The sequence below is a fragment of the Anas acuta genome, chromosome 1 (assembly GCF_963932015.1).
Source record: "Anas acuta chromosome 1, bAnaAcu1.1, whole genome shotgun sequence".
NCBI classification, from domain to species: Eukaryota; Metazoa; Chordata; class Aves; order Anseriformes; family Anatidae; genus Anas; species Anas acuta.
The window spans coordinates 69153853-69178956 of NC_088979.1; the positions used below are offsets into that span (position 1 = coordinate 69153853).

Genomic DNA, 25104 nt, shown 5'->3' on the forward strand with positions numbered 1-25104 from the left:
AGCACGAGCACAGTCTGTCCAACAGCCGTGCGGAGCACGTCTCTGACCAACACTGTGTTTTTACACCAGGCACCTAAAACAAAGCGACTGGGCTGCCCATCCAACAGCAGCCCTTCTAAATCTCTTCTAAAACCAAGAGATTTTGTGTGTGGTGTGAGCTTTGTGCTGTCAAAGGGTTGTGTAGGAGATATCTTCATAGCTGACTGGGGAGAGAAACTTCCAGGAAAAAGGTTTACTGGTGGCAATAGTGGTCCCTCTGTGCTGTTTTCCATGAGAAATGAAGCATCTCCACAAATTTTTGCCCAAACCAATAATTTTGCACAAAACCACAACAGCTACCAGCTAAGGGCTGCCTTCTGACCTGCTAGTACCTGAAAGAAATGATGGTCTTTGGATGTGAACACAAAAGCAAGTTGTCTCTGCAAACCTGCAAGCAAGGTCAGGGTGTGCAGGCTCTCTCCCCAGAGTTTTCCTTCTGACGGTCCTCAGTGAGGCCTCCATGCCAACCCTGGAGATGGCAACCCCAAATACCTCAAGGTCCCGCATCACAAAACACCAGGCTTGTTCAGTGTTGAACATTAGCCTTCCTTGGACAACTTTTTGGGGTATTCATATCCTAAAGTTGCTTTAGAAAAATGGTTTGGATGAAACCTTGGTGCCCTTGAAATTCATCCGTATTGAAGTCAATGGCAAATACTTTCTCCTTTGCACCCCTGGCAAAACAGAAAAATACACACTTCTGAAATCAAAATGAAGTTGGCTGCAGCTTCATAGATTGAGCAAGGCTGGAAAAGCTCAGCTTCACTACTGTTCTTACATGCATGCAGATGAACTGCTTTACTATTTAATTTAGAGCACTTGAGTTACTGAAGGTGAAGCATGCATGTTGTGACAGATCTGAGACTTCAGCCTGCTGCTGAAGTTTGCCACAGCCACGCCATAAACAATTAGATAAGAAAGAGATGCAAAAAAATGGTAACAGTGAGAGGCAAGGTACAAAACACAGTCACTGGTTTAATCCTTGGTCATACAATCTTTGATGCATGCTGAGAGGAATTTCATCAGGATCTGGGGCCTGTCATCTAGGATCATTTCCTTACAGAGACTTACCCAAATGCACTGGGTCCCAGCACTCAAACAGCCTGTATGTCCAAGACAAGAAAAGGACTATGTAATGAAAACATGATACACAGAAAAATTTAGCAGAGTGTGGTATTCCTGAGGCACTATGGTTGTGCAGCCTTTGTAAAGATATACAGTCTGAAGTAATAACCCTCATATTTGGCATGTCTTGGTGCTAGACTGTGCATACACAACACCAAATATATCCCATGCCGGCCAAAGACAAGCTATCATGTGACACACTGCATCAATTAGAACATACTTGCTGAGAAATTCCTTGAAAACAGAAGAAAAAAGAGTGTGTGAGAATTGTCTCTTCACGCATCAGATCCCTTCTCAACCCCAGGCCAAGTTAGGCGTGATTTTGTGTGAAGCTACTCCAGAACTGTTATGGCCAGTTACCATTCAGATTATTGAGAAGGACATTTTCTAGGCTCAAGCTAAAGCACAGTCTTCCCAGTGAGGCATTTCATAGACTATTAGAAGTTGAAGCATCCACTGCATTTGAGTGTGTCACACACAGACAGTCTAAAAGGGAAGGAAAAGCAGCAGACAACATTGCTAAGAGACGCTGAGAGAGGTTTTAGAGAACTGACCTAATAAAGAGAGAAGCACAGTGTTAAGGAAAGGTTAAGGCACAGCTCAGTGAATCTGCTTGTAGATATCCCAGGGCAGCTCAGAGCTGCCCTCCTTCACCCTGAATCTCATGTCCTGCCTTCCCCAGTCCCCAGGGTTTTGCGGCTCCTGAACTGGTGATAGTAGCTTTGTTCTCCATGACCATTGTAGGATTTGACAAGAAGCTCAACATGAGCCAGCAATGTGCAGCAATGTGAGCCCGGAAAGCCAACGGCATCCTGGGCTGCATTAAAAACAGCGTGGCCATCAGGGAAAGGGAGGCAATTCTCCCCCTCTGCTCTGCTGTCGTGAGACCCCACCTGGAGCCACAAAGATGATCAAAGGGCTGGAGACCCTCTGCTATGAAGACAGGCTGAGGGAGTTGGGGTTGTTCAGCCTGGAGAAGAGAAGGCTCTCGTGAGATCTTACAGTGTCCTTCCAGTACCTAAAGGGGGCCTACAGGAAAGCTGTCAGGGAGTGTAGTGACAGGACAAGGGGTAATAGCGTTAAATTTAAAAAATAGTAGGTTTAGATTAGATATTAGAAAGAAATTCTTTACTCTGAGAGTGGTGAGGCACTGGCACAGGTTGTCCAGGGATGCCCCATCCCTGGAGGTGTTCAAGGCCAGGCTGGATGGGGCTTTGGGCAACCTGGTCTGGTGGGAGGTGTCCCTGCCATGGGCAGGGAGTTGGAATTAGATGGGCTTTAAGGTCTCTTCCAACCCAAACCATTCTGTGGTTCTATGACATTTCTGTGGCATGAATTTGACCAGCCACTTTCTGAATCCAGAAAAAAAAATGCCAAATATTCATAACTTCCTCTTGCAAAGTGCTTCTGGCCCATGGCAATTCACTGCAAGTGATGCTTTATTAATAGAAGGGTTTTCCTGGAAAAATGCAAACATTCTGGTTAAAAGCAAACCAAAAGACAGACCCTAAAACATCAAAAAGACCAAGCGGTTACTGCAAATACAGCAGAGTTGGATTAAAATCTCTGTTCAGTCCAAAGCTCAGTTTTTATCTGATCGTCACTCCAGCACAGCATGTGACATGACTCCAGGTATTCTGCTGCTATCTACCAGTACGAGCTGCTGGAGCTGTACCAGTTTCTGCAGAGGAGTTGTCTATACAAATTTCTGCGTATCTCTTGGGCTGGTGCAAAGGAGAATTGGCAGCCTGTGCTCAGGGCATTCATTTTCTGTGTGGAGGATGCAGCTTGAGATTTCTTACGTCCCCGAAAGATTTAAAGCCATCTGAAGCCCCACAATGAAGGGGAAACAGAACAAAATACAATTCACCCTGCAAGGGACCTCTGGAAGTCATCTGCCTCTTATTCCCAAATTCTTTATTTCTTCTCAGAACCAATGGGAAAGCTTTGGAAATGTTACAGTTTCTGAGGACCACAAGCTCAATTCCAGTTCTGGAAGGGCTCCGGCAGAACTGGGTATCTCCCTATCAGCCCATAAGGTCGGTTTTCAAAACTGATAGAAGTTATTCTATTTTATCAACACTTTCTGAAATGTTTATCCTCCATATCCTCCTTGCAAGGCCCCAGCTGAAACTACACCATACACCAGGCCCCCCATCCACCTAGAAGCACAGGAAACCAAGACCACAAAGCTTGCAGCAAGCCATACCAGGCGAGGGCCAGACAACACACAACAGCAGCAAGAGCACTTGGCTGACATTCATTCCTCAGCTGACCAGCCTGACCCTGAGGTAAAATTCCTCAGCCAGCAGAGAAGTGTTCCTGGTAAAACACAGCCAGCCTGAGGAGCAGCTGAGTATGAACCCACGGTGTGAGGAGGCCACATTTCCCTGCACACTGACAGCAGTCCCCTGAGACCCTGCTCCACCAGAGGTTTGAGCTGTCACATGAGGAGCCATCACAACCCAGCTCCAGCTCAGATGACAGATAATTGTCCACTGCTGACTATGGTGAAACATATTTTTTCTCCTGCACTGCTCGGCTTCCTAGTGCAATGCACCAGGAAAAGTGGTTTCAGCAGGAAATTGTATCTCCGGGGTGAAGGAACAGCTTATAAATTAAATTAGCCTCATTCAACCTGCTATGAAATTTTAAAGAAAATCAGGCAAGGGCATATCAACACAAGACTGTGGATCTTGGGGAAAAAATAAATAGTAGATCTAAAATCAAGTATTAAACACTATGTCATGGCTTAACCCAAGCAGGCAGCTATGTGCCACACAGCCACTTGCTCACTCTGCCCAGGTGGGATGGCGGAGAGAATTGGAAAGGTAAAAGTGGGAGAATTCATGGGTTAAGACAATGACAGTTTACTAGGTCAGGCGAAAGCAACGTGTGGCATGGACATCCACAGCCACAGTCACTTTGAGGTGCTCATGGCTGCTCTGATGCAGCCTTTTCCATCAGCCACAGAGGTGCCTTCAGAGGTGTCTTCAGACACTTCTGCTGTGTTGCGGTCTTACCCATGGCCACAGACACTTTGAGGTATTCTGGCGTGGCCTTACCTGCAGCCATAGAAACTGCAAGGTGTGCTTGCTGCAGCATGGACTTCTCCTTGGCCATAGATACTTCGAGGTGTGCTTGCTCTGGAGTGGACTTACCCATGGCCAGAGACATTTTGGGATGTACATGCTCTACATGGGCTCATTCACAGGTCCCAGTCCCTCTGGCATGAGTTCGTTCTGGAGTTCCAGCCTGTCCCAAGCAGCAGCACAGGAACAGCAGCGATGCCCTGGCCACCAGCCAGCCCAGGTGGATGGCCACAGCTCTTATCAAAGCGTTCCCAGGCACAGCAAAGCAAGATGACAAGGAGTAGAGCAAATGGCAGAAGCAAAAGCAGCCACTAACAAGCATTGGACTCTAACATACAGTAAGGCAAGCAAGCCCCATGACAAGCACAAAAGCCTGCCTATTAGCAGCTAAACACCTATAACATCTATATATTCAGTCTAGCACACTCCATACCCCAAGCAAATCTATCCTCTTCTCAAACCTTCTGTGCCCCATATTGGGGCACAAAACCAGATTGCCAGAGCTACAAAACAGGTAGAAACTGTTCTTGCTTTAAAAACAGCCTTCTTAACCAGCAATGTTCCTGCATATGTTCCTAAATACAAATGGAAAGTATTCAAAATGCTATATGGTATGGAAAGTACAGATGATAAATGGATACCACTTAGGCAAATATTTCTGTCTGCAAAACACAGCTTAGCTTGATTAAGACAAATCTCTAAATTAGCCATCAGTCGTGATATCTCCAGCGTTGTGAAATTTGCAGCAGCTCCTATAGAATAACACCTACCTGGCACTAAAAAATTCAGCATTCTTGCAAAGAACCACAATGGCTGAAATTACCAGACACCAATTTTAAGACAAATAACTAGGGATACACATGCAAACATTGGAATGGCTCATTCAGAAGCACAGAACCTTTGGCTCTGCCAAGACAAAGAGTTGCCCCAGCTATACATATGCCTACAGGTTATGAATAATGTTTTGCATAGCAGAGCCTGTGGTTTAAGAGCAGTAGTAGTTTGAGAGAAGCCTGTCATGCTGGATGCTGAACATTTGCAATGCCTCCCCAGTTTTACTTGTAGTTGCTTTGGGTACTTTTTCCCTTGATCACTGCTCTGGCCCCAAGAAAATGTTACAAAATTCCTACATATTTAGGGTGCTTGTGTTATGACTTAAATATAGTGTTCAAGAAGCATTTTCACCGATTGTGCTGTTCTGCTAAAAATAAAAAATAAAAATAAAAAATAAAAGAAATAACAAACCTGTAAGCTAACAAAGCCATAACTAAATTGGATTTTTGTGACAAGCAATTACAAAGTGCTGGACCTCACTGCAATAGAAAGGGAACCTCTTTCAGAGGAAAAATCACCCATAAATGCCCTTTGGGGGGTGTTCAAGGAACAGGAACTGGTGCACTTGCATTTCTGCTTTGATTTTGCCAGCTTCCAGCCAGCTTCCCAGCATCTCTGCTGAAGCAATGGGGCAGAGCCAGCCCCTGCCCCAGGCAGAGAGAAGAGTGGCTTCACAGAGCTCGCCCTGCTGCTCCTGGCAGGACACAAAGTGCAGCCCAGCTGTGCAGCTGTCTTGAGGGATGGCCGCTTCCCTGCACTGTGCTTAACAGATCCACACTAATCCGTCACCACAAATCCAACAAAAGTCATGCAAATGGCTCTACGACTGGGAGGAAAATGTATGCTGCAAGTCCTCCTAGGTTGATGACAGGTAAAGAAAATGAGCTTTTAACAAATCAGCCCATGATTGATAGAAAAGAAAATACTGCACAGGTCAATGCAATGTTATATTTGACTTAACATTTCTGAGGGTGCCATTGTTTCACCCAGTGAAAAGCAATGATCCCAACACCATTCCTCCAGGAACAGAGCTCTGTACAGGGCATCCCTGTCAGGCTGCTGGGGCATGAATGAGGCCCCAGCTCATTCCTGCAAGTTTGCAGGACCACAGCAATGGTATTAGCAGAAGGCAGTCCTGTTGGGCCTGGGCAGAATTCAATAGCTGGGAACTAGCACAAAAAACAACCACGACAACAGCAACAAGAACAAAAGTGCTGTTCCTTTGTGTGAAACAACAGAGATCACAGCCTGGTCAACTAAAAAAAGAATCATCAATGCTGCTTTCAATTTTGAAATTACAAGGTTATAAGGCTTATCATGCCAAGAATCTTTATTTGATTCAACCAGAAATGTAGCAGAAACCGAAATGTAGCAGATGGGTTTTCTATGTTAAATTAAATAATTGTAATGATATATGTAAAAGAGATGAAGTTCTCTGCTATCTACAGGTCGCATCGGTGAAGGGAAATGGTCACGAGAGACCTCAAGTGTAGCATCCACAGGGTGTGCTGGTATTTCTATAGATCAAGAAAGCACAACAGTAATAAGCCTTCCCAAGAGAGTAAAAGTCATGTGTTTAGGCAAACTGATGAAAAGCAATGAGCATCAAATAAGATGGCTACAGTGCTGAGCTGGGTGACACTGCAAACCTCTGACATGTGACACATATGGCCATGGAAGAAGATAAGGGTATCTGCTGCTGATGGAGAGCGAGGCTGGCAAAGCACAAGAAAAAATCTGTGCACGACAGACCCCTCCATGTCACGTAGCTAAAGAGTCTTATGACACTGCAATAGATCCAGGATCAGGTACTTTTGTTCCTAGGGAGGCTCCATTTTAACAAACATCTTCTCTGAGAGATACGTCCAGGGCTTCACTATTCCCTGCTGTGGCCAAAGCTGCCAATTATCTCGGTCCCCTCTCCAATACTTTCTTTGCTCTTTTTTGTAGGCTCCTGAAATACCACAGACCGGGTACCTAAACCCATTGATAGCTGCAGGAGGATTTCTGCTGGCTTAGCTTTACTCTCAATAGGTGCTGTGCAGATGACTTTATAAAGGTCACTAGTCAACCAGAAGATGCTGTATCCTGCTGTATCCTGCCCTTTTTGAAGGAAAACACTGGGTGCAGTCATATTCCTGCAGGGTTTAAGAATTCCAGTGTTTTCAGTGAGATCACAGGTCTAGGATCAGAGGTAAGGCATGGATATGCGAGGGACATGAAAGTCCAAATGTTGATTTATAAGTGAATATGTTTATGTTCCACACATCTTCAAGTGAATGAACGGTTTTGGCAGCACTCTGCAGCTCTTCTAGTGAACACAGAATGTTTTCTTTCTTCTCTTGGGCAAATTAAAATGTCAGTAGGCTCATTCGTCTTTCTTGTTTGATCCTCTCCTAGCTGGACATAGAGATTTGAAAGCCTGTGATGATGCTACAGTGACCACATTAAAAATGCAAACATCTGCCGACCATTACCACACAGCGGTTTCTGAAATAATGCTCCATTTGTCCCTGCTCAGAGCAGAGACACATACAGCGTGCAATCCCTAACCATAACAGCCGGTGCCTGTCAGAAAATAGTAGGGTTTTTGCAGTGGCTTGTTTGCCCAAAAATCACAGGAAGGGTCATCCAACCTTTGGCACACAGACTTCAGTAGCTTTCTTTCGTAAGTATGATGGGCTGACATGGTTTTGTAAAGTTCTCGAAAAAGAAACTGAGTCATTGCTGTATCAATGGGCAAACTTTATTGCAGTACTAACAACATCCTGTAAAAATAATTTACTGAAGCCACGGCAGTTTAATCTATTCTGTGAGAGAGAGAATGGCCAAGTCTGAACGGTGAGAACCTCAAGGCTTTCTGCTGTAACAGGATTTAGCAATAACTTTTAATTGGCAGTTCAAAGTTAATCCTCAGGGGAAAATGTGATCTGGCAAAAGCACCCAGTCACAAAGAAAAGGAAAAATCATTAGACTGTGGATTTTTCTTTTCTTTTTTTTTTTTTTTCTCAGTATTTCTCCAGCTATTGTTACTGGGAAAAATTACAGAATTAATTGTTGCATTGTCTTGGCTTAACAAGGCTCTTCATAGGTGACACGTTTTTACCCCTTCTGTATTTAATTTCTCTACCAGTGAAAAAAAGGGCAAAAGTTTAAGTGTGTCAGTGCTCCTAGTGGGTTTTACCTTTATTTAACACACCTTCTGAAGGGAAAACCATAGGCAAATCTCCTAGACTAATACTTCACTCTTCCTTTGTCTCTCAACATTATTTTCACAGAGTCACAGTCCCAAATTTTTCTTCCATTTTTACTTAAACAGCATCTCCCAAAGGCTCGCAGTGAGGAACCATTTCTCCTCCTGGATTTAGCTGCTGGAAAAGCCCATCACCCGGACAAATCTTCTTGTTACCTCACCAGGATCTGTTCAGCAGTTCTGTCATCCATGATTTCCTTGCTTTGTTCCAGTGACATTTAAAACTAACTTATGGGGACCTGCTTAACCCAGAAGAAAGTATACGGATGTCTCAACAGAGAACAGATGAGGTCCAAATTAGCCTCCTACTGACAGATCAAAGCCTGCAGTGAAAGTTGAGTTGTCAATAAAAACTCTGGAGCTGTCCTCATGTAACTACCACAAACTCTGATAGGAAGACGTGAAAACACCTTATCTGAGATTTCAGATAGCAAATATGTCCACCTGTGACTATATTGAGAAATATGAAGAGTTTCCTATGCATCAGCCAAACCACATGTCTTGAAAGATGAAGCTCTTTAGTCTCTGTTTTATATGAGTACTAGATTCTGTTCTTGAAATAAATACATTATACAAATATTCCCCATAAAAATTATGTAGCTATCTTTAACTGATTAATCTGCTGATCTCTTGCCTTAAGTTTCATTGAAATCCAAATGCTCATTATCTTTGTAAAATCTCAAACTCTTGGGAAGGAGGGCAGCTTTGCCCTTGCCCTCTTGCAAAATATGCAGCGCTGAACAGAACAGCGCATTGTTGGTCAGACAGACTGCTCTCTTTCTGCTCAAGACTACTCAAGCAAGACAACTAGAAAAATCACAAGAGCTTGTTACAAGTACAACCAACATGAGTAAAATCCATGAAAAGGAATGTTTCTGAAAAGTAATAGTAGTATTTTATGAACTACTTCATTCATTTTTATTAAATCATTTTACTTTAGAGATGTATTCACTCTACAACATCAGTGTGTCGCCTTACTATGCAGACCTAAACACATTTTTAAGTGTGTCTATGTTTTACAGAATACCCAGCCCAAGAAGTAAGTCTGATCTACTTCTCTTACACATAAATGCAATAGGAGGAGCAAAAAATAAATATCATAAATCACATGAAGTTTGAGTTCCCAAAGGATCTACAATCTAAACTAAGTTAAAAGAATTTTTAAAATATTTAATATTCTGGAAAAGGTTAATGCAGAGGTAAAAGGAAATGCAGCTGAAAGAACCACTGAATTTTATAACACATACTTGACATGTTTCTTTAATGTTCTAAAATGCTGAATGCTCAGGTACATATAAATGTTATACAGAAAACTCTGTGCTGTTTGCAAAGTTAGAGTAACTTTTAATATGTATTATTTTATTGTGCATATTAAAACTTCTCTAAATAACAGAACTGCATTAAACTATCCTAGAAAAAAAAAAAAAAAAAAAAGTCTTGTAGAAAGATTGCATTTTACCTGCTTTTTGGAAGAAGTCCCGAAGTGTTCCTTTTGTTTGAGAATGAGAACTCCAAAAGGAAGAAAAAAAAACAAGGTGCACAGAAGTGAGAAATAAAACACTTGGTTCAGCTGAAGGAGCTGCAAGACGTCTGTTTTTTTTCTGAATAGAAAGTTTGTTTGGATGAATGGCTTTGTTGGTGTGCAGTGCAGCTCAGCTCTTTGTAGTAAGCATCTCTAGATGAGAAGAGAGTGACATTTCATCCTGTGCACTCTCATAAACGAAGCAGGAATTCCCAGATTTGCCATCACGTGATTTCAGTGAGGAACTAGCATTCATTTTACTCCCAGCACCCGTTACTCCCTGCCCAAACAAAGCTCTTCCAAAGCCTGAGATGGTTGTAACAAGTGGCAAAGACTGAAAGGGTAAACAGATTGCTATGAGCTTCACTGAGCAGACGCTTAACACGCTGCCCCGAGTTCAGACAAGAAGCAGGAAAAAATGTCCCGAGGAGGACAGAGCAAATGTACCCTTGTTAAAGTGCCACAGAAGTTATAAAAGAGCAGATTTATCAGTTTTCTCTAGGAAAAACAGCCAGCATTTGAAAGGGAAGAAAAGTAACTTCTGTTTTTCTGCCTTAAGGGAGTACTAAAAAGATTATCCTGACAAATACTCATTCTCATTCTTTATACTGGAATTTCAAAGACCTACACATTCCACTGCAGCATGCAATGCAAGGTTAATTAAGCACTGCACCAGCCAAGCTCTTTTTGCCCTTATCAAACATAAATTGGCAGAACAACAATGTTGTAGTCCTGTCTGTCTACAGTCCCAGTCCCAATACAGTATACACCAACAGAAAGAACAGATGCTACATTAATATGATAGCTTTGAGCAGAATAGAGAAAAGGAAAATAATATAAAATTCATTCTTCACAAAGAAAATGACACTATTGACATTTTGCCTTATTAAGTAGAAATGATGGTTTCTGCTAGCTGAGCCTTCCTAAAGAAGCAATTTTTCGTGAAAGATCAGCTAAGACTCAAGGCAGAGATGAACACTTCCAGCTTGACTCATGATTATCCATAAGGTCATCAATAGGTATCTCCAGCACTCTCATTTGATGCACATCCATGTTGTACATCCAAGACCTGTTTTCTCTCTTGCTGCTGGAGAGGTGCTTGCTGCATGAGTTTGGTGAGAAAATGTGATAATATGGACCATTGCACGATTTGTATTACGATATTCCATCTGTGCTGTTACTGGAGGTCCTTAACTGTCCCAAAGTGTGCTTTTCAGTGGTTTTTTGTTTGTCTGTTTGTTTTTTCATGGTTGTTGTTGCTTCTGTTTTGTGGTTTGTTTGTGTGTGTTGGGTTTTTTGGGGTTGTAGAGTACAAGTAATGGCTGCTCTTTTGATGTAAAATAAGTTCCAACTTAGTCTAAATGTCTACAAACATCAAGGTGATAATAGCCTAGGCTTGAGGAAGTCATTGACAGCTCTGTAACTCAGGAAGCCCAATCATGTTTTGTGAATGCAAATCTATTTATACCTACAACCAATATCACAGGAGGCCTACTTGCTGACTTCCTCAAGGTACAGTGACACATACTTTTTTCACCACCATAAACATCATTGTCATGAAAATATTAGTTTATGGAGAGCTTACAAACAAACAGGTGTCATTCCATCCAATTTCATGGAGAAAAGCTTTACTGGTTTTCGCTGTAATGGAGATTTATTTTTTTTCACAGCAGCTTTTATGGTGTTGGTTTGGATTTGTGACCAAATAGTGCTGATAACACACCAATGTTTTCATTGCTGCTGAGCACTGCACACACAGCCTCGGGACCTTCTCCATTTCTTGCACTGCCCCATCAGCGGATGAGGGTGCATCCAGGACAGCTGACCCCACCTGACCAAAGGGATATCCCATAACTTAGGGTGTCCTGCTCAGCAATAAAACTGGGGGAGGGAGAAGGAAGAAGAGGAGTCCCATTCAGAGTTACAGCGTGTGCCTTCCCAAGTAACACTAACACATGATACAGCCCTGCTTTCCTGGAAATGACTGAACATCTGCCTGCTGACAGGAAGCAGCGAATAAATTCCTTTTTTTGCTTTGCTTCTGCTAGCAGCTTTGGCTTTACTTATTAAACTGTCTTTGTCTCAATCCATGAGTTTTCTCATTTTTTCCCTTCTTGATTCTCTTCCCCATTCCACTGAGAGGGGTTAAGTGAGAGCCTCTGTGGAGCTTAGCAGCCAACTGGAGTTAAACCACTGGATGTGGATCCAGTACTCCTTTTAAAGATTATTCTGATACACACACACAAAATCCCTTTATTAAGGTAAATTATTCACCCCTCCAACTCTTTCACCATTTATTTGTGTTTCTATTGTTTAGATGCTCCAGCTGTGGCTAAGGACCCCAAAGCAGGAGATGCTGCACAAACAGAAAAAGATGAAGTTTTCATCTCTACAGATGAGATGCAACACAGAAGTCAGCAAGCAGGGCAAGAAGTGACTAAGACAACACTGATCAGCATAGTGATATACATGTAGTATTTTAGGAAGGCATAGACCTAAGGGATGCACACTGTTCAGTTTGCCAAGGGAACAGCATGAAGCTGCATTAGCAGAGATTCATTTTGGATATTAGGAAAAAGTTCTTCACTGAGATGGTGGCAGGAGTTCAAGAAGTGTTTGGATAACACTCTCAGACATATATTTTGAATTTGGGGTGATTCTGTATGGAGGCAGGAGTTGGACATGATGATCCTTGTGAGTCTCTTTTACCTTGGGATATTCTGTGATTATATGGCTCTGTGATTAACAGTGGACAGCCAGGCAGAAATTCCAGGAATCAAAAGAAATGTTTCCAACGTTTATATGTTTGTGGTGGGTTGACGTTTTCTGGCTGCCAGATGCCCACCAAGCTGCTCTGTCACTCCCCACCCTCAGAAAAACAAGAGAAGAAAATAAAATGAAAAAGTTCATGTATCAGGATAAGGCTGGGGAGACCACTCACCAGTTATTGTGATGCACAAAACAGACTTGACATGGAGAAGATCAATTTATTTTATTGCCAATTAAAAACAGAGTAGGATAGTGAGAAACAAACAAACAAACCCATGTATTCCCTCCCACCATCACTTCTTCCCAGGCTCAACTTCACTCCTTCATTTCCAGCTCTTCTACCTTCTCCCCCCAGGCAGTGCAGGTGAACAGGGAATGGGGGCTGCGGTCAGTCCCTGATGCTTCATCTCTACCACTCCTTCACCGTCACTCTCTACCCCTGCTCCACATGGGGTCCCTCCCACGGGATGCCGTCCTTCCCTAGCTGAGCCTGTGGTGGCTGCCCACAGGCAGCAGCTCTTCAAGCACTGCTCCCACACAGCTCCGTACCACTGGGTCCATCCATCCCCCAGGAGCAAACTGCTCCAGCACGGGTCCCCCACAGGTGGGCAGCAGCTCTCCCCAGACCCCCTGCTCCTGCGTGGGCTCCTCTCCACGGGCTGCAGCTCCGGCCCGGGGCCTGCTCCTGCGGGGGCTCTCCATGGGCCGCAGCCTCCTCCAGGCCACATCCACCTGCTCCACCGGGGGCTCCTCCACCCATGGGGGGGCTGCAGCGTGGAGATCTGCTCCATGTGGGACCCATGGGCTGCAGGGGGACAGCCTGCTCCACCAGGGGCCTCTCCACAGGCCACAGGGGAACAGCTGCTGCCTGCCTGGAGCACCTCCTGCCCTCCTGCTGCACTCACCTTGGCTGTTTCTGTCTACATTTTCTCACTCACTCTACCAGCTGCTTTCATACAGCAGTTTTTTCCCTTTCTGAAATATGATTTCACAGTGGTGCCACCAGCTGATGGGCTCAGCTCTGCGCAGCAGTGGGTTTCTTTTGGAGCCATCTCAAACCTGCTGTGTCCTACATGGGGGCAGCCCCTGGTCTCTTTTCATGCAAGACATCCCTGCAGCACCACCCTACCTCCACACCCGTCTACTACCAAAACCTCACCATGGGAAAACAATACAATGTTAAAGAATGTTCATGCACTCTAGTGGAATGGGAAATTAAAGCTATGCATTTGCATGTTTCCTATACATCTTTAGCTGTCAATCTAGCTGTAGAAATGAGGGCATTCCCCAGTAAATGTAGAACTAATCTAAAATCCATATATAAATTTGTGATAATGTGGAGGCCACTGTGCACAGGGAAATGAGTTGCAGCATTTCTCTCCCAGGTTAGGAGTCTGAAAGAGTCAAGTCTACCCAGACAAGAGTACTGAAGTGATTAAGTCAGTTAACTACTCCTCACCAATCTTCAAGAACAGAAGATAGCTGCCCAGCAGCACAGATAGGAGCTAATATATCCTTAGGGAAAATAGATACAGCAAAGTAAATACACTGAGCATGTTTGGGACAAAATAAAAATAGGAAGCAGATGAGTACCTGATGGTAGAAAGGGGTTTCAGAAGACAGTTAGCTGCCAATCCTGTGGAAACCTGGGCAGACCTGAAAAACTCCATGGTTCAGAAGACAATAGGAGCACTTCAGTACCCTGAGTGATGTCCTGAGAAACTGGAGCTGATGTCTGAGCATGGTGAGAAATGGCACAGAAATGCATTAAGGATTTATTACTGTTTTAGTAGACCCATAAAGCAAGGGAAATAGGAACTTCAACAGAATTGCACAAAACCAAGCTTTCCCTTCTGCCAGTCACTGACTCGTAGCAGGGACTGCCCATGTAGCCCAGGTGTGGGGACATCTCACTGAGGCAGACGGAGGGCAGATGGGGACAGAAGGATGGGTCCCACCTTGAGGCAGGCAGGCAGCTCATCCCCTGGAGCCTTGTAGAGCAGCTATACAGCTTGTGTCCAGACAGGTCTTGACCAAAGCTGTGACACAAACACTCAGTATGGGAATGACTCTGTGGGTTATGGAAAAGCAGGCATCAATGCAGAGGCTGGAGTACAAAGTCAGCAGAGGTCAGAAAGGTCTGAATCCATAATATGAGACCACTCAATTGTTTATAAAGTCTGTTCCTAGCACAACGATCAAAGGATGATTGAGGAGAAGAGGTGGAGGGGAAAATATAACCAGCAGGCAGCTGGGGCAGACAGGTTTAGAAATAAACAAAAAGAAAGAAAGAAGAGAGCTCAAACACCTCCAGGGATGGGGCATCCACAACCTCTCTGGACAACCTGTTCCAGTGCCTCACCATCTGAGGTGAGTGAGGCACTGGAAGAATTTTGAGTGAAGAATTTCCTCCTAACATCTAATCTACATTTCCCCTTTTTTAGTTTAAAACCATTCCCCCTCATCCTGTCATTATCTGACTGAGCAAAGAGTTGCTCCCCATCTTTTCTATAAGTCCCCTTCAAGTGTCCTCATTCATTCCAGGAATATGTCGGGTGAAAGAAGTATGAAAGCTGGGGATGCTATTTTGTTGGATTCATTTATGTTGCAGGTAAAAAAAATTTTCCTTCCCTAATTCTCTTTAAGTTTAAGACAAAACTGCATAGCATCATCACATAATTGCACTAGAGAAAGTAGCCCTTTCATGTCTCATGTCCCTAAAAATGTGTTCAGCACGTAGCTGAGATACTATGTGGAACGTCACACGATGGGAACAAAAAGATAACAAATAATACTGCTAAATTATGAAATCATGTCCACAGAAGACTGCAAAGAGAAAGCTGTGATGTTGCTCAGTTCAATTTAGGATTTCATGTCCATAAGGCTGTACAGTATAACAGGAGCTAGCTGGGGTCTGGATTCAAACCGATCATTTTTCTAATACTGAGCTTGGAAACTGCTCAGTTTCCATGGATTAAAACTGAACAGAGCTGGGAAGGAAACCAGGCATGGTTTTAGTTTCATTATCTATATTTTCAGAGCAAAAAACAGGGCTCCCGATGCCTTCCATAAATTATTTTATGGAGAAAATTTCCATGTAGTTCTGTTTTTCGAGTTAGGATAGATAAATAAATAGATAAATAAACAAGATCATCATGATTGCAGCAAGTCCCAGCTGTAGCCCCAGAGCAAACATCAGTTTCCCAGTAGGGAACAGCAAGCCTGTGAACAGGCCGGCCGTTGTGTGGACGTGGCATTGCTCAGACTAGCACAGAGGGGCTCAGACTAGCGAAGAGGGAGTTTTGCATTCCTGACAGACTTTCCTGCCATGCCAGGGCTGCTCCCTCAACACTGAGGCCTGGGGGAGGCAGGGAGCAGTGCTGGGCCTCCCTGTCCACCATGACAGGACAGTGCCTGTGTGAGGCACAGAGGGCACGGGCAGGGAAGAGTGGTGTCAGGGCTCGCACCAAATGAAGCTAGTTCTGGTGAACTTGTGGTGTGTTTTTTAGGAATCCCATGTCTTCCTTCAGGATTTAGGAAAAACACATACACACACAAAGGCCAGGCCAGTGATACACAGAGTTTATATTGCTTTCGTTATTGACCAGTGCAGGCCCACATTCAAGAAAACACTTGAGGCCACAGCTTCCATTAAATCTGTTTAAAATCTGGGTGTCTAGTCTAACCAGTCTCCAATACTTAATACAGATACAGACACCTCTAATGGATAAAATCATCCCACCATAAGGTAGGAGGGATTTGTGCTGGCAAACTTAAGGTGTCTACATGAAAACTGCAGGTCTAAACTCCCTCTTCTAATCCCTGGAGATGCAAAGTCCATGCAGTCTGAGAAAGGAATGCCCCAGCCCCATCTGGGTGTCCACCTCAGGGTAAAATTAAAAATTCTCAAGGCTGTATTGACTGTACTGATTAATCATTCACATCCCAAAACAGGGAGAATAGACATGAAGTTCACACATGGACACTTTCACCATAGACACCTACATTTATGAGGGATAAGGCCTTGGGTGTTTCAGCTGAGTAGTCCTCTGGAGGGAAATGCCTGTAACGGGGAGAGAGAGATGCCTTTTCATGGGGTCTTCCTAACTGGGAACAGTTTGGTCCACCTCAGGCAGGTGTCCTGTAGCTGCAGACTTGTTTGCCCGTGTTTTCTGGAGCTGCCCCGAGTAAATGCACGCCAGGCTTTGACAAGCCCAAGTCCAGCAGTGGCTGGGCTCTTTACTAGGCTTTGTTCCTTTCTCCTCAACTTTCTTCCTGGCTATTCCTCTTGTCCGCTGTCCCTGTGAGGGCCTGTCTGCAACAGAGAGGAGATTGGAGAGGAGATGGATGATAAGAGTAGTGGGAGCTAGCAGCAGTGGTGAAAACACAGTTGCAGAAATCTGCTCAGCACCAACCTGAAATAGCATAATTTATTTTTTTTTCAGAGGGAAGAGTAGACAGGTAACAGACATGGCAGAAAAAATGCCTAGTCTAGTCTATACCTGCAAAGTGGCCAGACATAATGAGTGTGACAACAGGCTGGCTTCCTCTGCACTGGTAGTGAGCAGAAAAAAATAGGGTCTTCCAGCAACAGTGTGTGCTCAGTGGCGAGTTAAAAGTTAGGTGTTGATTTGCCACCTTGAGCTGACAGTCTAAGAAGTCTGTGCTGTGTTGGAACCAAACAAAAGAAATTAAATTATCCAGTGAACTTAAATGAAAGATTCACTTTCTGGTGAACAAATTGTTCAATCCAGGCAAGGCTGCAGCACAGAAAATCAGAGGAAATCCACCCCTGGTAGCCAACCTCATGCTCTTTTTCTTTCAGGGTGAGGCTAAGACAGTACTGGTAGTCCCATCATTCAGTCCCCGCTGGTATTAGACAAACCTACCCCTGATGGCTACTGTTGGAGGTCTCCAAGTGCTTCATATCAAGGGTTTCATCACACCGGTCAGCCTAGCACTGAGTATGCCTGGTCAGCAGTGGGGGGGCCTCCAAGGAAGAGCAGAGTGCTCATGAACTTTAAGTCCTTGCTCTCAGCACATTGCTGGCAAGGAGACAGGGACACATCCCAGCCTTCCCATCTGTGCCTGGATGCACTGTGTAAGGCTCTGCACACCAGGTCATGAGATGCGGTCAGGGAGAGACGCAGATAACAATGATGGCCTTTCAGCTCCAGGCCCTGAAAGGTGGCATTCACTGCCTATCTGATGCTGCTCTGGCTCCAGCCACAGCCCCCGGCCACCGCAGCGGCCCCACATGCTGAGCACTTGCCTGTCTTCACAGGCCAGGGAGCTGCTGTGTGGCTATGGCTTGTTTCAGGGACACAAGGAGAGGAGAGGAGAGCAGCCAGAAGGGCTGTTAGGACCTTGAAGTGACTATCCAAGAAGTAATTACAAGATCGAACACCCTTTTATGCATGAGTACATACATCAGAAAAAGCATGAGATGGTACTTGTTGTATAAGAGGAGCTTCATTTTCAAAAGTCATCCCATATCCTTTGGGTTAATCATAACTCAGCTGAGGCAATTACAAACATAAACCTTCATTTGTGCCAATACCTTATCTCCATTGAGAAAGAACTCCTCTGTAGCTCCACACCCCTGTCTCTCTGCGCCTATGCCAATCTCCACTTGTAGTCCAGAATAACAGCGTGTGCCTCCTCTCCAGTTCCCCACCCAGAGATGATCTGCAGTAGAGCAAGAGACATAATTACTCCAGGAGAGTGGACTCAGTTCAACAGGGCTATGCTGTCATTATTTATGTGTGCAAGGCAGAGCATAGGTTTTTGTCTACAGCAGAAATGAAACTAGTTTGCTTAAACTGGGAAATTTTCTGAAATTTTGTAAAAGAAGGCATTTCTCAATGAAGTATAACAGTGGTTGACAAGGTTTCTTCTACCCATCAAAGTTACATATTCCCTCCCGTTATTATTTTTTCCATAAATACATATGATTTATACAAACATTGTATATGATTCTGCTAGGAAAGTTATAACATTACACATAGCCTATCATGTCCCTCTCCCTTTTCACAGAATCCATCATGCTAACCTGGTTGAGCAGAAACATCTCCAGCCCCTGCAGGGTTTAACACAACATTTGCCAGACTGGTGAAAATAATTTTCTTTCCAGCGTCCTTAATGCATAGCTGAGCCCCATGAACTTTCCTATAAGACCACCTCACCATAAACCTTCATCCACACATTCATCCTCCTGAAGAGGAGTGGATTTCACAAGTCATTCTTTCAATTCAGTTCACAGTTTTTTGTTTCTGACTCTACCTGGGAAAGGAGCGCCCTTATCTTTGGGAATGGAACCAAGCTGTTAAAAGTTCCAGAGGCAGCAGTGCCCACTGGTTATTTTTGGCTTCTCTTCCTTTTCTATCTTCTATATTGTTTGATTTTTTTTTTTCTTTGTGCTAGTCACAGACTGTCAGGTCACTTCAAGGGCTAATTCATCATGGTTAACATGGGTCATTCAGTTCTTTGAGGATCCAGTATCCTATGACAGAAAACTGCAGGGCTATAACAACTGTTGAAAAATTTAGTAAAAATCCTACCTGCCTATGTAATCTATCAGATCAAAAGCCATGCCAAAAGATAACCAGTTCTGCACCACTTGAAGGAGTATTCTCTCTGGACGATAGCCAACATCACATTTCTGAGTTGTGTGGAAATGCTCATCTCTGAAGAACGCATTTCTTCACACAGGGTGCTAAGACCTTCTCATCACTGGCAAACCAAAGTCCATCTCAGTGGTAGGAAAACATCATTTCACTTCAGGACAATTCATAGCTCTCTAGATGAAAGTCCTCTGCCATGCAAAAATCCCAGATGCACTTGGGACCTCATCTTCAGGAGATTGTCTACTCGATACACAATTATGGAAAAAAAATCAGAAAATTGCAAAATCACAGAATGGATGAGGTTGGAGGGGATGTCTAGAGGTTACCTGGTCCAATGACCTGAAGAAGCAGGGCCATCTAAAGCAGGTTGCCCAGGACCTTCATCCAACAGCAAGTAGTTTTGCCAACTGAGACCAGTTAGTATTGAATGTGGTGTAGTGAGTTTGGAAGGCAAGGACATGGGTTTTTAAAGCTTTTGCAAGACCAAAGGGACATACTTTTCATCTATTCCCATTGCTTTTTTTTAACACAGTCCTGCAAAAATATAAATAAATAATCAAATAGATAAATAAAAATTAAAAGCTGTGAGTAAGCTATATGTACATCATCACATTCACTGCTAAAAAATGTCAGCTGCAATTTGTGGCAGGATCTTCGTGGAGGACCCCAGTGAGCTCAGTGGCTACATCTTGCTCTAACCTAAACAAGGAGACTCAGGTGAGGTCAAAGTGTTAAAAGCCCTCAAATCTACCTCAAATTTGTCCTTCATTCTTGCACCATCTTTTTTGTCTCGTTTTCTTCGCTGTCCTCAGAATTATTTGTCTCATTATGGCCACATTTTGTCCACCCCCACATAGGTATAGCCCCTTCTCAGAGCAGTCAGTCATCTCCAAGCTGGCTCTTCAAGCAAGGTGATGTTTAACCCGGAGCAGATACCTTGCAATCCCTCCCAGCACAGCAGTACCATAAATGTGATGTTATTAGTAGAATCTGACATCTTCTTCATGCAAGACAGGTTACTGAAGTCTCAGGAAAATGACCCCAAAACCAGCCATGTCAGTAAATGAGTGCTCAGTAGCTGCAAACCACATCTTTCCTAAAAGCAGATGGGATGCTGGATCTAGGCTCTGATGTGTAGAGGGGGCCCTGAGTACTGCTGCAAACACTACTGTCTCAGAATAGCTTTGAGACCACAAAATATCCTGAATTTCCCAGAGGTGCCACAAGGCAGTTGTTTTACCACCTCCAGTAAGGCCTTGGCAGCAATTGTCACTATTCTGTAAGAGTTAAGAAGATGATAACAAGGTTTGTACCACTCCCAGATGGAAAGAAGCAGATTGTACAACTATCTTTCAAATTAAACAGCCCGTAAGCAAATTCTAGTTAGGGATTTTGTCCTCCCCGCTTCCGTCTTTAAAGCCCTGCATAAAACAGACAGATATCCCAAAGCACATTTTCAGCTTGTGAGCTATTTCTGTAGCCTGTTACTGTACAAAAATATTTTCTCAAACCGTTTTCCATTGGCAAACAATACCCCAACATTCATTTGTTTCAAAACATACAAGGGCAGTGCCGCTGCATTTCCTGCCTGCGGGTATGCTGACCACATCCTTCCCAGCTCTCATGACACAATGTGACCCAAGCAATCGCAGCCGTCACTGCCCTTTCCTCTGCCCACTCCGTGCTCACCACTTGAAGCCACCTTCATGACCATGGCAACGTTTTACCAGAGCAGCGAGGACCGGCGGCGCCCGTCCTTGCTCCCTGTTCTTATCAGCAGCCTTCTGTAGGTGGGACGAGCCAGTTCTCCACCATGCACCGGCTGGTGGGAACAACTCCTCGGCCCCATCAAAGAAGTGTGTGTAGCACTCCTATGAGATCACTCCTATCAATGCAGCCTATGTGTTGAAATAGCATTTCTGTACAATGGGGGGACTTTGATCTCCTGACTCCCAGTCCTGTGCCTTAACCACAGAGGAAGCTTGAAAACCTCCCAAAGACTTCTTCGCTGGTCATGATCATACAAAGTTTTCTTAACACCATTGCAAACTGCCTGCGATCAAAGCAAGGCCATCTTGAAAGCAGACATCAGGATTGTTTTGACATCCTATGGCATGCGGGCACTTCTAGTTGTAGAACCAAGACTGAGAGGCGAGCCCAGTCTTGGAGCCAAGTACCTGGAGCCGAGACCAATGTCATCTGGAGTCATGACTGCTTTTTTTATGTAGAATTTTATAGCAAATGTGTTTCTTACTTACAGGGCCTTTCTGACATATATAACACATAATATTTAAGTCTTCTTACAGCGCACACACATGTTTAAATAGATTACTGCCATCCAAAGTTGCCACCATTTTCACAGCAGTTAATTTGGATTTGTGCATAATAAACTAGAAAGACAAACTACCTGGCCACAGGATTGCATTTTCCCACTGAAATTGTCAATATTGTCACAATAAAAAATTTAGATCAGCTTCATACAGACTCCAGGAAAGCCAGTAACTAACCTCACGCTGGGTTTAACAATATTTGCTTTTCCCACTGTAATCATTTGAGCAAGTCACTCTTAGTTAAATGAGTTTACGCAACTTCTCGTTATCCACACCATTGGGCAGTGCCATTTCTGCTCTGACAGCAGAAGCCTTGAAGCTGGGCTTTCCAGCCTCCTGCCCTGATCATGCATGGTTATCCCACTGAGCCTAAAGGAGGGCAAACATTTTGCATGATACCTACAGTCTCAGGGGGTTGCTAAAGAGGAATGATAGGGAGGACTCGAGGGCAGGGATGTTTCAAAGGTGCTTGCTCTCCCCTGCTGCTTGTTCTCCCCCCTTCCCATCCCACTAGGCCAGTGCAATTTGTTGCAGGGCCAACTTATGAACCAGAAGAAGGAAATGAGCCCATCAAAAACAACCAGCAGCAACCTTGGGGCAGAGGATTTTAGTGCAGAAGTGTTTCTTGAGAAACAAAATACAAATGTGATGGCTTAACTCAGCTGCTACTTCCCGAGCTGCTTGGAAGACTGCCATGTGCTGCTGCTTTGTTGCTCCACCATTTATTTTCTCCCCCAAGGCTGACAGGTGTATCTACACTGCTGTATTAAACAGAGCTGGCAGCAGAAGGTTAGCAGCTGATTTAGGTGAGAGCAGCTGTGCTGTACGTCCATAAACCAAAAAACCACTGCAGGAAGGCACCGGGGGACTCCTGCAGCACTGAGCTGCAGCGCATCTTTATCTAACTCCACAGGATAAATCACCAAGCCCTGATGGAGTTGGGGAGAGCTGCGTGAGCAGCAGAATTAGCATCTGGTTAAGGTGTTGCTGAAGAAGAAAAGATCCTGTTGAGCCAATGCAGGTCCACAATGGAAAAGCTGAAAAGTTTCACTGTCTTCGCTTAATCCTGATGGGATTTAAAAGGTTTTGTCTGCAGTAAGTTTGGATGTCTCAAGGCACCTTGGTCAGAACATGATGAAGAGGGTATAATTGCTGAGTCTATACTACTTACCAGAAACACATTTTGGAGCTAAAGAACAAAGCATGGCAGGAATAACAAATAAGCTGAAAGGACTCAACAGAATGGTTTGGACAGCTGCCTGGCTGAGGGTAGATCAATAATTGTTGGATCATCACCAAGAGATGTCTAACAAGATTTTTAAAACCTCTATTATTAACTCAAATTCTTGACCTGCCTAGACCGGTGATTATGGTGGCAAATTATCTTTACAGTTACAAATTGTGGTGGTGGGTGGGTGTCAAGTATTGCTACTGTTTCTTCTACACTTGCTTTGGATAACCACAGACAATCAATCATTTCCTCCTTAATCCCAATGTTCTTTGAGAAGATGCAGGCCACAGCTTTGTTTACCTACATCACTAGAAAAAACAGTATTCAGTCTGTGAGCATGAATTGCCAGAGTAGCCCACTCCCCAGACAGAAAATCTGGTCCACATCTGCAGATGGAGACCTCTGGATACAGTTCAAAGCCCGTCAGACCACTGGCTGCAGGCCAGACCCTCCCCAAACGCACAGGCAGGCAGTTAGCCTTCTCCTGCCTCTCTACACGTCTTCCACTTGTCTACTTAGTCCTGGTGAGACACACATCAGCACCCTGAAACTGCTCTTGAAGAGAGTATTTCACTCCACAGGGTATAAATGTGCTTCTTTATTTGCTTGTCATCATCACTGACGTTTTGACGTCCAACTTGTCCATGCCTCAGTAATCATCTCCAGACAGGGCGCCACACAGCTGATTCCTCAGCAGCACAACCCAACAATAAATCAAGTCTGGCCATACTTGTAAGGTGTGGAAGGACACTGTCAGCTCCTCTACAGGCAGCTCGCCCAGGGAGCGATTACAAGAACACACAAACACGGCCAACACACAAAAGGGGAGGTTGTGATGAGAATATTAGAAGACAGAACAAGTCCAGACCACACCACCGGTGCAGTGCAGTTTTCTTCCTCTCAGACTTGTATGTCCATCCCCTCATCTCCTTCCTGGTTTTGTGCAGACAGTTGTCCCCCAGGAATATCCCTTCCTCTACAAGAGCATGGAGAAAAAGCAACTCACCCAGGCCAACCCAAATCCCACCTGCTCCCCCCCCCCCAGCTGTTTCATATTTTTAATTTCTTCTTTCAGACAACCCTTCACCTATCAGCTTCATTTTGGGCATGGAGCCTGTACTTTTAGGGATGACTCTAAGTCAATGTGCCGAAATTGATTTTAAGAAAAGACACTTGCAGAATTCTTGCTTGAAAAGTTTTTCAAGGTTCAGATGGAACATAACACGTGGATGCAATTTTACCTCCACCTCATTTGATAGACTTTAGTCTCCTTACAAAAGTAACGAAGAGAGAAGTTACCAAAAGCCATAATGAAGTGAACCTGCCTTATCTGTTAACTAATGGGCCAGTTCTACTGGCGAAGCAGTGTTAGAACAGTTTCATAATTTGTGGTTCACAAATCACATGCTCATGCCACAAATGCCAGACATATCAGAACAAATGTCAGAAAAAAAAAAATCACTTCGAAATTATGGGAAGAATTTGCTCAAAACAGATCCGTTTCCGAAGCTAAGTAGCATATTTTCCTCCAAATAGCAGTGAAAAACTTTACAGAGAGGAATTAATTAAAAATCTGTCTCCTAGGAAGACAAGTCACAGCCTTGTCTATTTGGTCATCCCTGTGTTTCTCGCTTTCAGACCAATGGCACACTGGTTTCAGAAGAAGTATTAACTGGCATGTTTTGGCCCCGGGTTAAACATTTCACGAAGAGTGAGAAGGAAGAGCAGCCTGCTCTAGTCACAAGCATCCTAATTTTGTGCTTTTTTGGCTGCTAAACAGGAAAACGAACTCAGCCAGCCACTGAGACCAATCCGTGCTGGTGCTTTTTTCTCACACGCTGATAAAGTCGTTACAGTTGAATAAGAAAGGCCCAAGATAGGATTATACTTTATTTTCCAGAAGTGTTGCAGCCCCTCATTATATAGGCTTGCCATCAGTAGTGAGTGTATCCAGTTGCCCAGTGTGAAGGGTTTCTCATCAGAGATCTGTTCAGGGATTACCAGAGTCAGGAAACAACTGAGACAATGATATTCTGTGTTTCTGTGAAATCCTTGCACTGTATTGCTCTCTGGCCATCAGAAGACTAAATGCAGAATTGATGAACTTGCAGACCTGCCATCAGGATTCACATTTGAACCAAAGAAGTAAATCAGCAGACCCTTTTACAAATATTTGAGCAGTTTGTGTCACATTCTGAGTTGCTTTTACTGCAGTTTTCACTTCAAGTAAGGATATGACTGGATAATTGAATAACTTGTCCACCAATTTTACACTCTCAAGCC

General features: G+C 44.0%; 1 protein-coding gene across 1 annotated transcript in view; it reads right to left on the reverse strand.

Annotated features, from left to right (window-relative positions):
- OCA2 (OCA2 melanosomal transmembrane protein) overlaps window positions 1-10311 on the reverse strand; it is a 199257-nt gene extending 188946 nt beyond the window's left edge. Inside the window, exon 1 of the mRNA XM_068681371.1 lies at window positions 9803-10311. The gene's annotated coding sequence lies outside the window, so the exon portion shown is untranslated. The remainder of the gene's footprint in view (window positions 1-9802) is intronic.
- Window positions 10312-25104: the final 14793 nt, after the last annotated feature.